At 35.4% G+C, this 23,445-nt stretch overlaps 1 long non-coding RNA gene across 1 annotated transcript in view; it reads right to left on the bottom strand.

Moving 5' to 3' along the window:
* The window catches only part of LOC147831123 (uncharacterized), a 44,398-nt gene that overhangs the window by 12,275 nt on the left and 8,678 nt on the right, over window positions 1–23,445 (bottom strand). The gene's annotated exons all lie outside the window — the stretch shown is intronic.

Here is a 23,445-nt window from a genome sequence, read left to right as displayed (position 1 = left end):
ACTTTCACCAATTGGTGAAGTTTTTTCCTTGCCGTTGTCGCCACTGGTTTGCATACTTCGGGAGTTGTGGAGCTGCGCGATGGATTTGCTCTACAGTGTTTGGACTCTCAGCCGTGAATATTAAACCACGCTGACTTGAACTGAACTGAACTCATATTAAATTGAACTTTAACACTGAAAACTGAACTGACACTGCTTCAATTCACTATAATCTTCTATGTGAAGCTGCTTTGACACAATCCACATAGTAAAAGCGCTATACAAATAAAGATGAATTGAATTGAGTTGAATACAGTGTAGCCACTACATAAAAAATTATGAATTGCAGTGAGATATCGATGGCAATTCATATATAATGGGTTTCATCAATGATTTTTCTGTGTATGATTGTATGTATGATCGTATAATTTAAAAAAATGACAGAATGTTTACACTTATTTCCATTTATAGCAAATAAAATGCATGAATTGCTCACTTTCTCATTCTGACTTTCAACTTCTCATCTCCTTTACAGTGTGTTGCAGTGCAGAGCGATAGTCTGAAGTCAGATTATCCCAGAGATATGCCCTGCTAGAGTTTCTTCACCAGCATCCGGGGGTTCAAGTTCCTCACATTACCACCTGTTGGCAGACGTCTGACCTGCACCTCAAGGATCAAAGGACAGAGTATAATATATTGTCCAAGTTACTAGAATAATCCACCACATTTTTATGTCCCTCCACTAATACAAATACCAGCGTGACCAGAAAATGCACGACAGTATGCAAGACATATGTTATGGATATGAAATCTAACATGGAGGTATTCTGAGATGATAAAAATCAATCTTCACACAAGGATTATTTTCAAAATAGCCCTAATCCGCATTCCTGGAATGGATTAAAATGGGACAGATTAAGTCAAAACAGGACACAAGATAAAATTAAATACAAACATGTTGGGAAAGTAAAACTAAATTCAGTTTAAATGTATAAGAATAGATTGTGCAGTTTATATTAGTTTATGCAGGAGTAGAAGTGATGGATATAACAGGAATAGGGCTGTATGTTTACCTCTACTTAATTACTTTTAAATATTAAATACAGCCATTATTTCTTTTCAGGCTAAATCCAAAATTGTGAACTACTGCTATTTTAAATATAACCATAAGGTGTAGAAATGGCACAAATTTATAAAAACATTTATAATTATTACACTTAATATTTACATTTTACTTGCTTTCATGTGTTCTCAATACATTTGATCACTTTGTGCGAGATAGAAATACAATTCATTTTGTTGAAATGAATTATTCATAAGAAATTCTGCCTGTGCGTGGCTTAAATCTTTAATGCATATGCGCATATTCAGATTTGACAAATGAAGATGTCAGGTTTGACAGTGTTGATGCCAAACAGCATTAGCGCTTGGAAGTTTCACATGCCACTGCAATGCATCAATTGTAATATGAAGACGTGTGAAAGATATTGAGCTGCATTGTTTATGCTCATTTTCATCTTCACACATCATATGTCAGGAAATATAAACATAACTATAAAGCTGGTGAACCGAATAGGCACACTATTGCTAAAAGGATATACTGACAAATATTAAATCACAATATACAGCCAACATCTCCATTCAGCACAGATAAGTAACATTATTCTCCTATGTCAAATATATTGATTGAGTTCCTACACAAGACATCTTAAATTTGAATTATACATATGTGAAAATTAGGGCGAGGCAGTGGCGCAGTAGGTAGTGCTGTCGCGTCACAACAAGAAGGTCGCTGGTTCGAACTTCGGCTCAGTTGGCGTTTCATTGTGGAGTTTGCATGTTCTCCCTGCCTTCGCGTGGGTTTCCTCCAGGTTGACTAATTAGATTTGTTTTAAAGTACCGCAAAACTGTAGTTACTTTCCTTGGTAATTAGTTACTGTTATAATTATGTAACTCGGTTACTAACTCACTTATACTATTTGTTAGATGTAACTAGTAACTATAACTAATTACTCTTTTAAAAAAACGTGCCCAACACTGATTGTTTGTCATCAAATGTACAGTTTTGTATCGTACATGTGGACATTAGTACTTTTAGGGTTCACTTTTGTGCCTCTAATGTACTGTAAGGTACACATTTGTACTTTTTAGGTACCTTTAAGGATCTATTAGGAACCAAAATGTACCACCCCAGGGACAGATATTGTACATTTATTTCCGAGAGTGTACTTACAGCCAATGCTCTCCTTAATTTTCACATTCATTCATTTTCTTGTCGCCTTAGTCCCTTTATTAATCCGGGGTCGCCACAGCGGAATGAACCACCAACTTATCCAGCAAGTTTTTACACAGCGGATGCCCTTCCAGCCGCAACCCATCTCTGGGAAATAACAAAGTATCAAAATACAATTATTAAGCACAGTTTAAATGTGGTTGTAAGTCTAGAATACAGTATTTGTAGCTGCAGTCGTAAACTGCTTACTTTATTAATGTAGAGTTAATGCTTAACAGATAATGAATTCACTATTTGCTAATGCTTAACAAATGGTTCACAGTGTGTAGTTATTATAAAGTGCTACCAAAATATCAAGTTATTAATTTATAAACAGCATGAGGATGAGTTGCAAATTAAAGTGTCACACAAAATGCTGTAGGAGTTTAACTCGTCAGCCTGAGTCATATGGAAACCTGACCTCACTGTTGCTAAAGTTCCTGGAAAATAAGATACCATTCAAATGTTTTCGCAACAAAGCCAACAGTCATTAGGGCCTTTATGTTGGCAAGTTAAATGACATAAAGTGTGCAAACAGAAAAAAAAAGAGCGAAACACAATGTTTGGCTAATCCTGTGTTAAAATAGAAATGAAAGAGGGCCTAACACATACACCTGCAGCACCCCTGTTGATGTATTCGCATATGGAGAACGCATTTACTGTACGTTGAAGCTCCATAAAAGGGCAGTTCAGGGGTAGATACAGACACAATGAACCTTTAAATAGCTAAAACATAACAAACTGAGGAAACAACAGTCTACTGTTGTCATTTTCCCAGGAGAGTCTGGCAGTCTGAGCATGTCTGTTGGGGAACAGTTTGATAGGAAGTACTACAGTGTGTCATGAGTTGCTGATCCATCATTAAGAGGACAGAATAGTATCGAAAATAAAAGTAAATCAAAACATGTTTGTTAATCACTAATCCATTGTGTATTCGTTTTTTTTTTATTTCTTAATTTATTTTATGATCCACCAAAGTATTTGACATAGAGTGTTTGCAAATCAGAATTCAATGGTTGCATCATATTTGATTCACAAAAGACTTGCTGAGTAATTTGTTCAGGAACTCATTACACGGGTCACAATAAGTTTACAATTCACTAAAAAGAACATCCTCAAAGCAGATTGTTTGGCAATTAGTCAAACAAAGCATTTTTAGTTACATACAAACAACCTTTATTGGAGTCATGGACATTGCTAGGCCTATTTTAGGGGGGCTGTATTTCTACTCAGCCCCCCTAAAACTTTTGAGATTAGCTCATAAACTGTACATTAAATTATTGCCTCAGTCCCCTTTAAATTTGATATGAAAACGGCGGCAGAATTCAGCTCCTCCCCATCTTTTGTTTTTCATTTGATCAGCAAACCACAGCCATGGACAGTGAAAGAACAAAGGTGTGTGTTTATTGATAAATTGTTATAATGTCTGCTATTCTGCAGTTCTTTGATATAGATAACCTTGTGTTGCCTGTATTCTAATGTCATGGAGGAGCAGTGGGGTATTCTCTGCTTTTTCTGCTTGTGACAGAAGCACTTAGAGAATGTACTCGTTTTAACTGTCACTGACAGAGACAGAAACATCAAGCGTTGTCTAGTATTAAAAATACTTCTTATTTATTAGTATCATGTAGATCGTGAAATATGTGAATTAGCCTGTAAGTTTAAATATATATATATATATATATATATATATATATATATATGTGTGTCATTTAATTAGAAAGGTGGCAGTTTATTTAATACATGGAAACAATAAATTAATATAGAAAGTGGTTTTTACAGCAGTAAACAGTTGGGTTGAGCCTGTTTGGCTTATTCAGAACTCAAATGGTTAAGTCTGTCTATGTAATACAATGGAATACTTGTATCCAACCCATATAAAACTCATATATATATATATATATATATATATATATGAGCAATATTACACGAGTAACAGTACAATATGGCTGTATATCGGCACTGGTGGGAGGCGTGCGTTGCCTTAAGCAGGTCACACACCAGAAGCGCCGCTCAGCGGCGCGCCGCACAGCGCCACATATTTTAGAATTCTAAACATAGGTTTCTATGAAGATACACACACCGGCACCGCAAGTCGGCAGCTGTCGGCGGCGCCCGGCGACGGCTCAGGATGCAGTTCATTTTTCAGCCGCGCCACAGAGCGCCATCTGATTAGTTTCATGTTAAATATCATTCGAATGTGCGCGTCTGGTGTGTGATACTTTAAACTGTCATGTACGCGCCGTGTCGTGGTGCCGAGCGGCGCTTCTGGTGTGCGACCTGCTTTAGTGTCCCACCAATGACGATATAGCCATATCGCACTGCTACGAGTGTGATATTGCGTTTATACAACAGTTTGACGGCATAATTATGTATATAAAAGCAAAATCAAACATGGAGAGTCTCAAAAGCCCTTTTGTATGAGGAACTACTTTCTTCCACCTTGGATTTAAATCATAAGCTGGCAGTTAAAACAGTTGAGCAAGCATCTTTTAAACTTTAGATCTGTAGTGTCTGCTTTTTGCTGGCTGTATGTTGGCGGAGTAATACACAAAGGGTAAAGAGGCTGTGGGAGTTCTGATATTGCAGAATATCGCACGGCAATCAGCCGATCAGATTTGAGAACCAGACAGAACTGTTGTATAAATATAAGGAGCTGAGCCCCCCTAAAATCGTCCCTGATTAGAGTCATTTGATCAGGAATCGTACTACACCGGTTAGTCGAGTACTCAGGTCAATATTTCACAGCAGACAGCACACAGAAGAGTTTCAACAAAGCCTCAAAATGAATGTTCTCAGCATAATGCGACAATTACCACAATACCCCCTTCTCAGTTCTCATTTCCTGTTTCATGACATCAACAAGTCTTTCAATTTAGTACTGAAAGCTCTGTGTCAGGTGATATTTATTGTTGAACCAAATATTTAGTGACCGGAAAGTGACCTGTAAGATGAGAGATTATCTGTCTGAAACTCATGAGCTGAGGCAATGATGATAAAAAAACAAAACCTTAATGAACTTTGGTGGATAAAGATATTTCATTATAATATATTACAAAAATGTGCAAGTGAATCAGAATATTATAATGATTAACTGGAAGATCTTGAAGAAACTGAAGAAAATTTTGCTTTGAACTATGGAAATAAAATACATTTTAAAATATATTTACTTAGATATACTAATATATTTATTTAGCATTGTTATTTTAACATAAAATAATATTTACCATTATTAACATTTTAATTGTGTTTTTAATCAAAGAAATGCAGCCCTGCTGAGCAGATTGCTTTTTTTATTTTTGTTTTTAGCTACATCATTGCCTTATAACAGTAGCCCGAACAACCTGACAAAAGTCTTGTCGTCTATTCAAGTTTTAGGAAGAACAAATAATGACTTGACTTCTAGTTGAACATTAGGTATCAGAAGTGGCTTATATGAAAGGCAAGGACTCTAGATTATGCTTATTTTACTAAAATAAAATATGATCATGCCTTGATTTTTAATTATTTAATTAGGACAGTAAGGTCTGACTTCACTTAGACAAATGTCCTGTCATTTAGGAAATAATGTACAGTATAGAATATATAGTCATGGTGCAGTGGAAAAAGAATTAATCATATGTATGACTCCCATGAGCTTGGAGGACTGCATCCATACATCTCTGCAATGACTCAAATCACTTATTAATAAGGTCATCTGGAATGGCAAAGAAAGCGTTCTTGCAGGACTTCCAGAGGTTATCAACATTCTCTGGATTTATGCTCAATGCCTCCTTTATCTTACCCCAGACATGCTCAATAATGTTCATGTCTGGTGACTGGGCTGGCCAATCCTGGAGCACCTTCTTTGCTTTCAGGAACTTTGATGTAGAGGCTGAAGTATGAGGAGCGCTATCCTGCTGAAGAATTTGCCCTCTCCTGTGGTTTGTAATGTAATGGGCAGCACAAATATCTTGATACCTCAGGCTGTTGATGTTGCCATCCACTTTGCGGATCTCTTGCACACCCACATACTGAGTGTCACCCCAAACCATGATATTTCCTTCACCAAGCTTGACTGGTCTTCTGCAGTATTTTTGATGATTGGGTTGCAGTTCAACAGATGATTCATCATAAAAATCGACCTTCTGCCACTTTCCAACAATCAACCAGAAGTTATTGTTTGTTGCTCTTTCAACTGAGATCGATGACAAGACTTTTGTCAGGTAGTGTATAGTGCATTTAAGCTGATGTCAGGTGCATATGAAGAGGGAAAGAGTGTGTCCTATAGGTGTGTAAAGCAAACAAAGAATTCCTAAATATTTTTCCACAAACAATGAGAGTTTATAGAAACAAGGATTGTTGAAAAATGAAATGCATTCGTGCACTGAGCACCTGCATGTTTTTCTCACTGCTTATCTGCGCTTGATTGTAATCAGCATTCATCAGAGCTGAAGTTAGTGGCTTTGAGGGTTAGGTTTGAGTGTTTTTGTGTGACGTTCTAACAAAACCACCATGAGAACTCTTTCAAGTGAATTGAGAGTAAAAGGTCGTCTGTTAATTATATGTTCATGGGAAAGACAAATATTAGCTGTCAATACATTTCTTTGGTATTTCATAGACGTTTGCATCTTGCAATGGGGAACGGAGAGCTATAGGAATTGGGGTTGGGAATCACCATCGTTCCCATGATACAATATGATACAATCACAGTACTTGTGTCACAATATATACACTAAATATTTTTTAAAAGCACCACAGAGAAATATTTTATTTTGGTAAAATAAGCATAATCTAGAGGCCTTTGCCTTTCATATAAGCCACTTCTGATACCAAATGATCAACTACAACTCAAGTTATTATTTGTTGTTCCTAAAACTTGGATAGGCGACAAGACTTTTGTCATATTGTATACTTTTTGGAAAACATTGTGCAATTATTTAGTTTTTTTTTTTTTTTAGAATATGCAAAAAGGTACACAAGTTGGGATCATACAAATACAAAGAAAATGAAACATCAACAAAAACAACAACAATACAGTCAGGCAGGCATGTGTATATATCATCTTACTTCAATCATTCGTACTTCAATGACTACTACTAGAACACCTTTACTACTTCTGATACCACTATACCAACGACATCTACTACTACAGAAACTACTACAACTACTACTACAACAACCCCAACTACAACTACAATCATTCTTACTTCAATGACTACTACTACTACTACTACACCTTTACTACATCTGATACCACTATACCAACGACATCTACTACTACAAAAACTACTACAACTACTACAACAATCCCAACTACAGCTACAATCGTTCTTACTTCAATGACTACTACAACACCTTTACTACATCTGATACCACTATACCAACGACATCTTCTACAACAGAAACTACTACAACTACTACAACAATCCCAACTACAGCTACAATCGTTCTTACTTCAATGACTACTACAACACCTTTACTACTTCTGATACCATTATACCAACGACATCTACTACTACAGAAACTACTACAACAATCCCAACTACAGCTACAATCGTTCTTACTTCAATGACTACTACAACACCTTTACTACTTCTGATACCATTATACCAACGACATCTACTACTACAGAAACTACTACAACTACTACTACAACAACCCCAACTACAACTACAATCGTTCTTACTTCAATGACTACTACTACTACTACTACACCTTTACTACATCTGATACCACTATACCAACGACATCTACTACTACAAAAACTACTACAACTACTACAACAATCCCAACTACAGCTACAATCGTTCTTACTTCAATGACTACTACAACACCTTTACTACTTCTGATACCATTATACCAACGACATCTACTACTACAGAAACTACTACAACTACTACTACAACAATCCCAACTACAGCTACAATCGTTCTTACTTCAATGACTACTACAACACCTTTACTACTTCTGATACCATTATACCAACGACATCTACTACTACAGAAACTACTACAACTACTACTACAACAATCCCAACTACAGCTACAATCGTTCTTACTTCAATGACTACTACAACACCTTTACTACTTCTGATACCACTATACCAACGACATCTACTACTACAGAAACTACTACAACAATCCCAACTACAGCTACAATCGTTACTACTTTAATGACTATGACTACTACTACTACAACACCTTTACTACTTCTGATACCACTAAACCAACAACATCTACAACTACAGAAACTACTACAGCTACTACTACAACAATCCCAACTACAATCGTTACTACTACAATGACTACTACTATTACTACTTCTACTACTACAGCAAACTGAATAATGACAATTGTAGAAATGCTTGTAATAATGATAATAAGGAGATAACAGGAGGACAAGTCAGAATAGTAATAATAATAATGGTAACAAAAGTAAAAGTAGCACTATTAATGATAATAATGAGGAGGTGAAGGGAGGTTAAGAACATTGTGCAATTCTGAGTGTGCTCCATTCACCAGTAGCTTTGACAAACCAACTATAGGACACATTGTTTTATTGTCATATCCACCAGACACATTCTTAAAAGCACCATATACTACTTGAAAAACAAATCATTCTGCAATTCTGAGTGTGCTCCACCCAGGTGAGTAGGCTTGACAAACCACCTGTGGGACACACTCTTTTCCTCTTCATATGCACCTCACACCCTCTTAAAACACCATAAATTTGCTGGAAAACATTGTGCAATTCTGAGTGTGCTCCACCCAGGTGAGTATGCTTGTTAAACCACTTCTCCTTTCTGTATTATTGATCTGAAGTGCTTCTTTTATCCTCCCTTCCAAGTCACTTTAGATAAAAGCAATTACTAAAATAAGAAATGTAAATTCTTGATGTTAGTCAGATCGCCTGAAACAGTCGGCAATAACAATAGGTCACAGAACAGCAATGCTATGGAAACCTAGGTGCTGTCAAACAAGAATTGAAAAGAGGTCATATAGGACACTGATTATCATTTGATTTCCTTATGGTGATGGAAGGTATTCAAACATGAACAATCATTCTGCAGTCAGCCTGCATGTACCAGAATGCCTGGAGCCTGTTCACAAACATCTATGAGACAGTAAACAAGCAGTCTGCGATGGCGAGATGAGAACAGGTCCTGCTGGTCTGCTGTTGCTGATAATAAAGTCACTCTTTATTTATGGATGCATTTGCAAAAGGGCCCAATGGGATTTCTAAAGATTTTTTTTACTTGTACAAGCAACAAAAATATTTACACTGAATACAAACTGCTTGACTTTATAAAGTTGAGCTGAGGTCAAGCAAATATACCATGTTTAAAACTTTTTCAATTTTAATTTCTTCCACGTAATCTTAAGAAAGTTTACCAGAATGTATTAAGTCATAATGTCTTTACATGTTCATGTTCAATTTAATTTGAATAGTAATAACAACGTATGTTGCATAAATAAATGCAACTAACCTTAAACCTAAGCCTCAGACTAATTCCATGCACATGCAGAATAATGAATATTATTTCAATGTATAGGATACACCGTAACAAGGATACTGTAGCTGAAGTTACTTGCTAGGGTTGAAAGGCTTAGCCCCAAAGAAGTGTGATTTGTTTTATAGTGTGAGTTGTTATCTTTGTGATACAAAGCTACAAACATGTTCATTTGGACAGAGTGATTAACTAAAGTGTGATGCCGTCAAGATACTAGAATTTCTAAATTTAATACCTGGCAAAATATTGATATTTAATAGGCTACTATTTTTGATATAACAACAATTGTATCAAAAATAGTACAAAAAATAAGGATCTAGAAATATGTTTACTTCAAATTTCTTTAGAAGGATTTTATTTTTCAGTTTTCCTCAAAATAGGTTGATGTGGGCATTGTAGCACTTTAAATGCATGTAATGTTTCATTCATACTTGAGCAGAAATTCTATATATGCCTTACAAAAAAGAAGTAGAACATTTTAGGAAATCCCGGATGAAGGCATCCATAAACAAAAAATGGCTCTAACTGATCATTTACACCACTGCGTCAATGAATGGTTTATCAACACAATCTCACAGCAATTCGTAACTTTTTCATTTAGTGGCTAATTCGTATGAATTCGTACAATCTAATTCGTACAATTTAGTACAATTTGCTTATCCCCCAATGACGGTTGGGGTTAGGGGTGGGGTTAGGAGCCACGCCTCCTTTTTAAAATCGTATCATTTCGTACGACTGAACTCGTACGAATTTGTACGAATTAGCCACTAAACTGGCAAAACGTAAAATACTTACGTTTTCTCGTGAGATCAGGCTGGGTTTATAGGTGTTCTTGCAGCCATCTTGGGTATTTTCATAAGAAAGTCGATTTATAATTCGATGCTAACTGACATAGCATGCTACAGTAAAATATAGCTATACAATATTAAGCTAGAGGCATGAACTCACTGTGATTTAACTATTACAGAAACAGATGTGACAGGCTACCATATCTAAATAAATATGTCTACATATCCATTTCATATCTAGAAAGCTAGTACAATTTACGTATTTCTGACTAATTCGCATTTATTTAAATTTATATGATGCACATTTTATTGATTACTTTTTTTATTTCACCAAAACTGCACACATTTTATACTGTGAAAACAAATGTTAAGCTTCATCAAGTAGTTAGAACTATTCAGTTTGGCGAAACAGTTGTATTATTACCTCATCAGCTTCAGCTCCTCAAAATAATGAATAAATGAAGACAGTGCAGTGGCGGGATTTTTTTAACACCATGTGACAACAATGCCACTCCCACCTGCTGGTAGAAAGAGGTACTGCTGAACAGCAGACTTTAAATACCGACACAAACGCTACATTAGGTGGAATGCGCGTGATGGTAATTTTAAGTAGTTAGATAACAAAATAAATTTTATACAAGCTATTTTTATTAAAGTGCAACATATTCCAAAAGATCAAGGCTTTTGACAATATATCAGGGGCTTAACCCCCCAAATCCCCGCCCCCTCACAACGTCACTGCTTTACACTGGGATTATAAGGTTGATAATATGAAAATGCTAAAATATAAAAGCTTATGTACCGTACATATACACAAATTGAAAATACTGTAAAGAGGTAACTTGAAAATTCACACGAATTCAAAACATTGCTATTGTGTTTTTTAAATATTAAGGGTGCGTCAATGTATCAGCTGCCGGTTTTTATCATACAGGTTTAGATTAATTTTGTCATCTGCAATTATGTAAAAAAAAAAATAACGACAGTTAATAACAATGAGTTGCATGTCTTTTGAATAATTTCCTTTTTCTGAATGTGAACAAAACTAAGGAGTTGATTATGGACTTTAGGAGGAGACAACAGCAGCCCTACACTCCTCTTATGATCAGTGGGACCTCCGTGGAAAGGGTGAGTAGTTTCAAGTATCTCGGTGTAATTATCTCTGAGAACCTGACTTGGACTACACACATTGAAAGGCAAGTAAATAGAGCCAGGCAAAGACTGTACCATCTGCGACAGCTGAGGAAATTCAGGGTCTCTCCAGCAATCCTGAAAACTTTCTATTCAGGGACCGTAGAAAGTGTTCTGACTCAAGGTATCTCAGTGTGGTATGGAAACAGCTCAAACCAAGACCGCAAAGCACTTCAAAGAGTTGTGCGTTTAGCTGAGCGCATCTCAGGGTCTGCTTTCCCCTCCTTGCAGGACATCTATATTAAACGCTGTAAGAATAGAGCTGTTAAAATTTGTAAGGACTTAAACCATCCTGACAATTATCTATTCACTTTGCTTCCATCTAGAAAACGATTTCGTAGCTTGATGGCAAAAACTGAGAGACTTAGGAGTTTCTTTCCCCAGGCCATCAGGCTACTAAATTCTAACCCGGTGTCACACATTACGTGATTTTTTCGTATTTATCATTGTAGTAGTCATATTCATAAGTACATCATATTGCTGCTATTCTTATTACCTTGTATAATTTTTTTGCACATCTTTTTTTTTGCACACTTTTTCTTTTTCTTCTTCTTCCTTAATATTTAATTTTTTGTTTATCTATACTTGCACTCTCTGGATCTATACTTGGATCTCTGGAGCAGACCTGACCTACATTTCACTGCTGGTCATACTTTGTATAACTATGTATGTAACAAATAAAACTTGACTTGACTAATTTAAAGTTTTTCTATGTGCAAAATCATGAAATACTTGCAAAAATATTAGAAATGAGCAATAACACACAAGTAGCAGTGCAATATGGCTGTATATCGGCACTGGTGGGCGGTGTGCGTTGCCTTAGTGTCCCACCAATGACGATATACAGCCATATCAAACTACTACAAGTGGGATATTACATTTAAACAACAGTTTGACGGCATAATTGTGTATATAAATAAGAGAATCAAACGCGGAGAGTCTCATAAACGCTTTTGTATGAGGAACTACTTTCTTTCGCCGTTCATTCACATCTGCTGCTAACCATTAAGACAGCTGGAACCATTGCTACTTCATCAACGTCACTTTAGAGCTGGTGTTTGTATGATTCTTTAGTGTAATGTCTAAAGTTATGTCAAAACGGGCAATTTTGCTCACATTTTAAGGTTATAAGGCTGAACGACTTGAAATGCCATCAGTCTAGAGACATTTCCCGGTATTTCTTTGTTGCAATTGGGAAATTACAAATATATATATATATATATATATATATATATATATATATATATATATATATATATATATATATATATATACATATACATATACTGACACACACACACACACACATATATATAAAATCTGAAAATATTACACCATAATCAAGTGCAGGGACAAAACCACTGCTTAGCTGGGCTAAAATATCTTGGACTATAAAATGACTGAAATAAAAGTTGGGCCAAAAACATATGTTTGAAAACATGCACTTTTTTTGGGGAACAAGCATGAAATAAATAATAATAAAAATAATAATTATGTAATAATACTATAAAGTTTGTTTTTGTCAGCATGTGTTTGATCTGCCAACGATTTATGATATGATATACTTCCACTAAATGACAAAATAGCACAGAGGAAATGACAGACCAGTGATGAAAGAGTTCTGTCAGCATTACCTTTCCATTCAAATCAATTTATAGTCTCAAAATAAGCTTACAGAGTAACAAAGCCTCTCTTTATTATTAATTTGGCTATCGGTCTAATTGCTCTAACTCACTTTGCACATTGAGCTCAGCTCTGTACCAGGTAAATAAAAACTGAGAACAGCCAAAAATCCACAAGGGCAAGCCTCTAATAGTAAAACAATAAGACTCATTGTAGAAAAACACTAATGAAATTAATTATTTCACCACCCCAAATTTTGGCTGTAGTTCATCTGTGCAATTCCATCTGCATAGATTTCGAGGCAGATCTCATTATCTTTATATAGAACACAGAGCAATAAGCATCTTAGCTAAATCCACATCATTACGACATATGGAGGCTGTTTCAATCCTCCACAACTGTATCGGCGGTTTAAGCTGAACATCTCGACACAGTTAACAGGATTGCATTACCTGGTTAATGAGCACAGAATACAGCATTATTAAAATGTGTCAGAGTCTTTGGTAATTGTTAAATGTTTTAGAAATATTCATAATAAATATTACTAATCATTATAGGATTATTTTATATATATAATATTTATTAATATTTTATACTTTCCACTGAGGGATGGATGGATGGATGGACGGACAGATGGACAGAGGGATGAAGCTCTACATAACCAGGACGGATGGATGAATGATGAAAGGATGGATGGATGAACGGCTGGACAGATGGATGGAGCTCTGTATAAACACAATGGAAGGATGGAAGGACGGATGGATGGATCGAGCTTTGCATAAACAGGATGGTTGGATGGTCAGATGGTAGGATGTTTGGATGGATGGATGGACTAAGCTCTGCATAAACAGAATGGATGGATTGATGGATGGTCAGATGAATGGATGGATAGTCAGACAGATGGATGGATGGCTGGCTGGCTGGCTGGCTGGATGGATGGATGGAAGAAGCTCTGCATTAAAAATGGATGGATGGTCAGATGGATGGATGAATGGATGGAGCTCTGCATAAACAGGATGGATAGACAGATGGTTGTAAAGATAGATGGATGGATGAATGATTAGATGGATGAATGAATGTCAGATTGATGGATGGATGGATGTATGGATGGCCAGATGGATGGATGGTAAGATTTATGGTAAGATGGCTGAACAGATCGAGGGATGGATTGTTTGTTGGATTGATGGATGGTAAAATTTATGGATGGATGGTCGAACATATGGATGGATGGATGAACAAATGGATGAAGCTCTGCATAAACAGGGTGGATAGTCGGATGGATGGAAGGATATATGGATGGATGGATGGATGGATGGATGGATGGTCGAATTGATGGATGGATGGATGGATGGATGGATGGATGGATGGACGGACATACGGATGGAAGGATAGATAGATGATGGATGAATGAATAGTTGGACGGATGGATGGATGGATGGTTTGTCGGATTGATGGATGGTCAGATTTATGGATGGATGGATGGTCGAACACATGAAGGGATGGAAGCACAAATGGATGAAGCTTTGCATAAACAGGATGGATGGACGGTTGGATGGATGGATGGAAGTATAGATAAATGGATGAATGGACAGTTGGACTGATGGATGGATGGATTGATGAATGGCTGGTCGGATTGATGGTCAGATTTATAGACGGATGGATGGTCGAACAGATGGATGAATGGATGGATGGATGGATGAAGCTCTGCATAAACAAGATAGATGGATTGTTGGATGGATGAACGGATGGATGGATAGTCAGATTGATGGATGGATGGACGGATAAATGGTCGGACAGGCAAACGGATGAATGGATAGATAGATGGATGAATAAAAGAACAAACGAATGACAGGACGAATAGATAAAACAACAGAAGAATAAAGACTGACAGACAGAGAAGACAGACAGATATTTAATAAATTCCATGGATGGATGGATGTATAGATAGATGTGCCAGACGCAGCATGAATCATAACTGAAAGAAACAGCAGCTGCATGTTTCTTTACTTTTCCTTTTTTGTCTCATGCTCTGTTTTCTGACAGAACTGGACTGATGCACATTAATAGGACGAACTGTTGTGCTTGGCCTGCTTCCATGGCCAGCTAATTCAGTCACAGGAGAACAGAGAATAAAAATATCAGGGTTCTCTGAACACTGCAGGATTTTAGGATATTAAGGAGACATTTTATTATCAGTGCAGATTAATTTCCTCCCCTGAATGCTGCAAGCAGGATTTAATCAGTAGCAGTATTCATTGCTGATGAAGTGTTGTTCTGCAAGTATCCATGACAACATGCTAATGTGCTTATTATGGGATGATCGAAAGCTAGATGTTTGGCACAGACACAATAGAGCAGTGCGTGCCATTTCCACCTAATGTACCAACTAGAAAAAGAAAACACTTACATAAAAGTACAGTGCTAGAATTACAGTACAAGGTGTACTTCAACATATTAGAAATCTACTGAATTAACTGGGTGTGGATTAGAGTAAAGGGTTAACCTCTTCTCCACTTCAGTTTAAAGAATTGTCATTTGACAAGATATTCAGTTTTGTTCAAATACTTTTGGACAAATGAACTATGATTTTCGTATTTCAGAGTATATCATGCTGTGTGTGTGTGTAAGTGAGTGAGTGAGAGGGTGAGCAGATCTTATTAATATTTATGACCCTTCCAAATATAGTCAAAACCAAGCTTTTAATGCTGGGGCAATTCCTGTGGTTATACATGAGCAGCATTTCAAACTCACCTAAGCCAAATGGCTACTGTTTAGCTGCAGAGAACAGTTTAACATATTGAATTAATGCACTAAGACAACGATGTTGTGTCCACGGTTCCCACGATTCATAAAAGGACTTGAAATTACTTGAATTTTTGACATTTAAATACTTGAACTTGACATTTGAATTTCAAAGTTTATGGTGTTATTTCAATAATTGGACTGTGCTGCTTTCAAAACCGAAACAAAAAACTTAAAAAAAAATTATTTACTTAATCAAGAACTATGACAAACAATGCATTTTATCAGTATTTTAGTAGCCACATTTAAATATCACCATTATTTTATTAAACTAATTGTATTAAAGTTATTTTGAATACGATTGTTTAAAATAGTTAACATTTGTGAAAACGACACATTAAAATATTAAGTGTAAGCGAAATGACTGTCATTTGCTGGGGTTGTGAATTAAGGTGCTCGATTTAAAATTATTAGGGATTTTAAAAGTCCTCTAAATTGGTGTCCATGAAAAAGTGGGAACCCTGTGTGTCTAAAAATAAACAAACACTGCACATTTTTGTTGTTTTACCTCACAAAAAAACTCTAAATGTTTTTTTGGTTTTGAAATCTAGAACATAATACCAGGACTTTACAGAAAAAAAACTACAAGTATGCCTTACTCAACACATTGTAAAGTTTTATAAACAAATTTCGAGAGGAGCACGTAATATGGTTGATCACGGCGGCCTCTCATCCATATCATCAATAATCTAACCAGAATGATTCAAACTTACAATGAATAGACCGATTTCGCCCTACTGCCTTATCTTCGTTTTGGAAGAATCCCCATCCTTCACCCCATCTCCTCCTTTTCCTCATTTACCAGGGGGAGCTCTCGGGGCCTACCTGATCTCGGACCTCCTTATATGCTCATTGACCAGGCGGGAGCCCTAGACTCAATTATCTTCGAGCTCAGAGTTCTCTCCAAGGACAGCATGCCAAACCTGCTATTTGCACCAAGCATATCTAATTGTGAACTCTTGAAACTATAATTATAAATCCAGACAAACTGGATTTATAATAATAAAATGGTCTTTCATTTTCAAATGGTCTTACATTTTTCTTAATTCAGTTGATTTAATAGTATTGTGTTTACATGTTTTCCAAAGTTATAGGTGTTGTGAATGTAGTAATGGTATCAGATGGCTGTTTTTGCACATTGTATTTAATTTACAGACATTTACTATAGCATTCTTTTTAGTATGTAAAAACAAAAGTACTGTATGTAAATTTGCACGTCATGATTTTGCCAAGTAGAATGCGATCCTGAATTAACATCTGTGTTGATCCTGGAACATCATTTTTGTACGAAAATGAATATCATACCTTTTCCCTTCCCCTAAACCCAACCATAAAAGTAAACTATTTCCAAAATAAGAAGGCAATCATAGTTGGATAACAATCATGCAGAAGTGCATAAACCTGACCGTAAGCCTAAACTTAACATAAACTGTAAATATATCCCTTAATTCTGATTGGAGTGTTGTTTCAGGATCAACATAGATTGTCAATCCAGAAATATGTCTGGTTGAAATCAGGTTGGCGATGTAAATATAGCAATCATTCATTACTCCTATTTAATACTATCCTGGATTCCTGAATTTGTACCAAAAAACACAAAAAAATTACAATTTCCACTTAGAAACTTTGTACTGCATCATTTATAGATCTGAAACGTGACGGGATTTTGAAGAGTAAAGGACCAATATACTGATTTAACTAACTAAATGTAGCCCATTTTAGTCCACAGTAAACCACACTGATATTGTGGATATTGTTCATGAACATTAATGAGCTTGTGTTCTACAGTGGACGATTGATTTGGTTTGCCCTTTGACTTTCTGAACCAGTAATTCACTACGTACAGTAATTGATTTGCAACTAAAAAGACAAATGAGGGTTGAGGCAGTGTATGGTGATCCTGTCTACCAGAACAAATGTGACCTAATTTGCACACAGAATGACCTCTGCAGACGTCAATATTGTGGGGTCAGAGTTTCCTCTTTACAGGCGAAATGTCGGAGATACAGTATAGGGAATCCCTTTAAAACAAAGTAATTCAATTATTACAGGATTTTTTTAAATCGCTCTCTCTTGAGAACTTATTAAGAGATTCACTGCAAAATAAAGTAAAATGGTAACACTTTACAATGAAGCTGCAAGCGTTAATATTAGTTACTGCATTTACTAACATGAACAAACACTGAAAAAAACATTTATTACATCACTTGTTCACGTTAATGTTAGTTAATGAAAATACAGTTGTTGATAGTTAGTTCATGTTAACTCAAGGTGCATTAATGTTAACAAGCATGAATTTGGATGTTAACAATGCATTAGTAAATGCTGAAATATGATTAATAAATGCATTACAAGTATTGTTCGTTATTAAATAATTTTAGTAAATATATTAACTAACAAAACCTTATTGTAAAGTGTGACCAATAAATGGAATGAAATTAAATTATTAAAGAATAAGCAGAAAATTAAATTATTAATTACATCACAGCTCTGCACAGTTTAGTTCCAACCCTAATTAAACACTTCAGATCAAACTAAATGAGTCCTTCAGTCTTGTTTGAAACCTACAGTTAAATGTGTTGGAGCAGGGTTGGAACAAAATTCTGCAGGTCTGCAGCCCTCCAGGAGTTCGACACCCCTGAATTACATGTTGTGGCACAAAAATGACTGAATATTCGCAATATCACAATAACTATTTCTCTTCCTCTTCCAATGGGATTCAATGCTAAATATTTTTTTAAGTAAATTAAAAAAATAAATAAAAAATGAAATAAAATAAAAGATTAAATGATTAATTACATGTTGGGGCAAAAAGAAATATTGAATATTCACAATATGATAATACACACTAAAGTAATTAAATTATTGCCTGATACCAATGAAAAATCTCTCTCTCTCTGTTCTGCTACTGCAAAACACATTAAGATATTTATTGCAAAATAAAATAAAATGAAAAATAAAATAAGCTGAACATTAAATTATGAATTACATGTCGTGGCACACAAAAATATTGAATATTCACAATAGGATCAGACTGATATGATTTCAATGACAAATCTAAATAAAATAAAAAATTACTAAAAATGTAAAAAATAAATAAATAAATAAAAATTAAGATAACGATTAAATTATTAATTATATTTTGTGGCACAAAAAATATTGAAAATTCGCAATATGATCAGACTGACCTTTATCTTCCTCTTCCTATAGGATTCACTGCTAAATAAAATTACATAAAATTAAATTTAATATTAAATTATTAATTATATGTTGTGGCAGACAAAAAATGATATGCACAATATGATAAAACACACTAAAGTAATGAAATTGTTAGATGATTTCGATGACAAATCTGTGAAAAAATATCTAAAAAAAATAAATAAGTTATTAAATTAAAAAATAAAAATAGAATATATTAAAAAACATGAAATTATTAATTATATTTTGTGGCACACACAAAAAAAATTGAATATTCACAATATGATCATACTTTTATGATTTTGATGACAAATCATTCTCTCTTCCTCTATTGTAGAACCCATTAAAGGAATTACTGTCAAAAACTAAAATAAAATTAAGTAATAAATAAATAAAGAACATTAAATTATTAATTACATGTTGTGGCACAGAAAAAAACTGAAAATTCGCCATATGATATAATATGATATATGCCCTTTCAGCTGCAACCCAGTACTGGGAAACATCCATACATGGCCAATTTAGTTTATTCAGTTCACCTGTAGCGCAAGTTTTTTTCCTTTTCCTCCTGGAAGAACCCACTCAAACATAGGGAGAACATGCAACTTACACAGAAATGACAACTGACCCAGCCAGGACTCAAACAAGCAACCGTGTCGCCCTAATATAATATGATATGAAAAAAAAAAAAAATTCAAATAAATTCAAAAAACACATATAAAATGAAAATACATCATAGAGTATTGTAAAGACACAATCCCTGAGTGCTTTTCACACAGGCAAGCCATTTTTATCCTCGGCACAGAAACAAGCACTCCAAAAATAAACTACAAAAAAAAGAGAGACAATGACAGAACACAAAGACTGTCTTGTCATTATTCCCTGATTTTCTGATCTCTTCAGCGGAGGATGAAAACAGCTCGCTAGAAAGGCTTGTTTATTTGTTCTGCGACAGGAAAAGCTGTGCATTTCCTCTCTATTAGCTCAGACAGGGTCCACACTTGATGAACATCCCCCACTGACGCCAGTGTCCTGAACAACACCCACAGGGAAATAAGCTCACCTCTGTAACCTCGAGCCTGACTCCATTCTGACCCTGATAAAAGCCTTCAGTCTGACCTCTTCAAAAGAAGCCAGAGCTCCAAATCATAAATAAGCAGTTCATTTTAGATACCCAATATCTAAGAGGACAATGGAATAAAACACAAAATAAGCTTGTTATAAAATTTTTACAGAACAAATTGCACATTACGACTGTCAGTAGATGATTATCTGTTTGTATACAGGAACAATTACGAACATCCTGTTTTAATGGATTCAAATTCGCACACTGAAAACAAAATTCTTTGGACTTACTACAGGCGGCACGGTGGCTCAGTGGTTAGCACTGTCGCCTCACAGCAAGAAAGTCGCTGGTTCAAGTCCCGACTTGGTCAGTTCCTGTTTCTGTGGAGTTTGCATGTTCTCCCAGTGTTGGTGTTGGTTTCCTCTGGGTGCTCCGGTTTCCCCCACGGTCCAAAGACATGTGCTATAGTTGAATTGGATAAGTTAAATCATCTGTGGGATAGCAGCGTAAATTACAATAAGTGAGATCCAAGACATAACTCGCCACAGATAATCTGTTGTGGGGGGTTAAAGTCTTGGCGTCTGGCTGACATCAAGACCTTTTATTACGTTTGGCTAGCTAAAGCAATCTATTCCTGGCAGGGGGTAGAAATCAGGGGCCATGCCATTTACTTCCAGAAAGAAGTTGAAATTGGGGGGGGGCACGTAATTAGAGCAGCAAAGCTTAGCTTTTCGACATTAGGTGAAAAATTTAATCTGTTGGAGACGTCCAATAGATGCTGAAAAAATCTGTGGGGTGGTCACCAGAATGGGGAAGTCCCAGAGTAAAATGAGAAAATATGATACACAGGTGTTTTGGAATATGGAAAAACTTTACGGTGTTTTCATTTAAAGCATAAAACATATGCTGGAGTAGTTGGCAGTTCATTCCACTGTGGCAAACCTGGATAAATGAAGAGACTAAACTGAAGGAATGAATAAATGAATGAATGAATGAATTAACTAATTAACTAATGAACTAATTAATTAATTTTAATGCAAGTGGTAACAAACAATTTATATGGGCTGCATTTATACACACAAATTTGGTTAAAAATTACAAAATATATTTTGTTTGTTAAATTTCAGCTCATATATATTGTTAGCAGCCACTTACTTTTTTAGTAAATCCAATGAATCCTTCTTTTCAGTGCAGATTTTTTGGAGCACATTTTTATAATTCCCATTTTAATCAGCACTTTACTGGCATCAATGTACCAATGAAGAATCTTTAAAATTTTCATTTTAACATTTTCAGGTTCTTTATGGTGACAATTTGGATTTGTAGGGTTAAGAGTTTGTTAGGGTTAGGGTTTTGTTTTTGTAAAAAAATTAAATGAAATAATTTTCACACTAAAGTCACGGTCACACTGCAGTTTTCGCCAAATAAACTTCCCCATGCAATTGCGACAAATCAGAGGTGTAAGCTCATGCCACAAGTTTCACATTGTTGCAAAGTTCAAGCTTGGTGAACTCTGATCTGTGAAATCACATCATGTGACTGTCAGACCAATTGATTATCAAAACATGACCTCTCTGGACAGAAATTTTAAATACTGACCAATCGCTCACTTTTTAAAAAAAAGTCTAGTTATCTTGCTTAATCCCGCCCCTTCTCGCAGCCGTACAGCATGCACAAACTCTAGTGTGACCACGGCATAAGAAAAACATGGTTCTTTTAAAAAATGTTCTTATAAAAGGTTCTTTGGAGAACCAAAAATGGCTCAATGCCATTGCTTTAAAGAAACATTCATAATCTTTATTTTTAAAAGTGCAATTGAAAGCTGACTACATTCAAAAAGCACTTAAAACATGGCTAACAAACTATACATAATAGACACTAAAGAAAGAATCTTTCAATGAGTAATATTTTAAGTGTTCTTATAGTATATTAATAGACCTGATTCATTTATTTTCTTTTAGCTTAATCCCTTATTTATCAGGGTCGCCACAGCAGAATGAACTGCCAACTATTCCTGCATATGTTTTATGCAGTGGATGCCCTTCCAGCTGCAACCCAAGACTGGGAAACACCCATACATGCCCTTACATTTAGACACACTCATACACTACAGAGAATTTTGTCCTTTTTATGGTCACCTTAAGTGACATTATATCCTACTTTTGTTGTGTTATTGTTCTGGTTCATGTTGCATTTATATTGAAGTCAAACCACACCAGAGTTTATTTTAAAGTGGACCAAGACTCATCTTTCCTGCTGTTTACGCTGATAAATTTATATTAAATATCTGTTAATTAACAGTTTCTGTATTTTGTGTTAGTGAATTGCATTATGGGAGCTCGATCTCTGCACTGTTGACTTTTGATGTTGAAAATTCAGCTCTAAAGTTTAACAAAGTGACTTTCATTGACATTTTAGTGGTTTAAAATATTATAATGTATAAGAAATAACATATAGAGAAAGAAGTCTGTAGTAGGGTTTTTGTAGCATAATATAACCCACCAACACAGACAATACACCACTTTACACTATAAAAATGGCAATAAAATAACTTTTCAATGTTAAAAGTGACTGGATGAAAGATCAAGTGTAATGTTTGCAATTATTTGGTGCACACCAAGGTTTGGATGACAACATTGACATTTATTCATTTAAATGAACTGCAATAAAAGAGCAATCAAACCAAACCAAGCATAAACGCACACATGAACGTGTTCACACTCGGATTCATTTGGCATCACAGTTCAGTTGATTTGGATTATCTGAACCCTGTTTATTGAACCTGTGTGTGCACATGCAAACTGTACTCTTCATGTGTTTGCTTAAAAGAGTGGAACAGTTCATGCAAACCCATGATAGGAGAGAAAATCATGCTAAAGAAGTGAGCTGCTAGTGATGATGTATGAATTGGTCTGTGAATTTATGTGTCACTGGCTTTCCAGACAAGCGTTACTGACACAGAGGAAATCCATATCTCATTTCTGCCTTCTCCTGCATTCTTCTCAATCTTTTGCATTGCATTCATGCATAACAC

This window comes from Danio rerio, chromosome 24 (genome assembly GCF_052040795.2).
Source record: "Danio rerio strain M-AB ecotype USA chromosome 24, GRCz13ab, whole genome shotgun sequence".
Lineage (NCBI taxonomy): Eukaryota > Metazoa > Chordata > Actinopteri > Cypriniformes > Danionidae > Danio > Danio rerio.
Note: the sequence above shows the minus strand (reverse complement) of the source record. Positions and strands in the feature narration are given on the sequence as shown.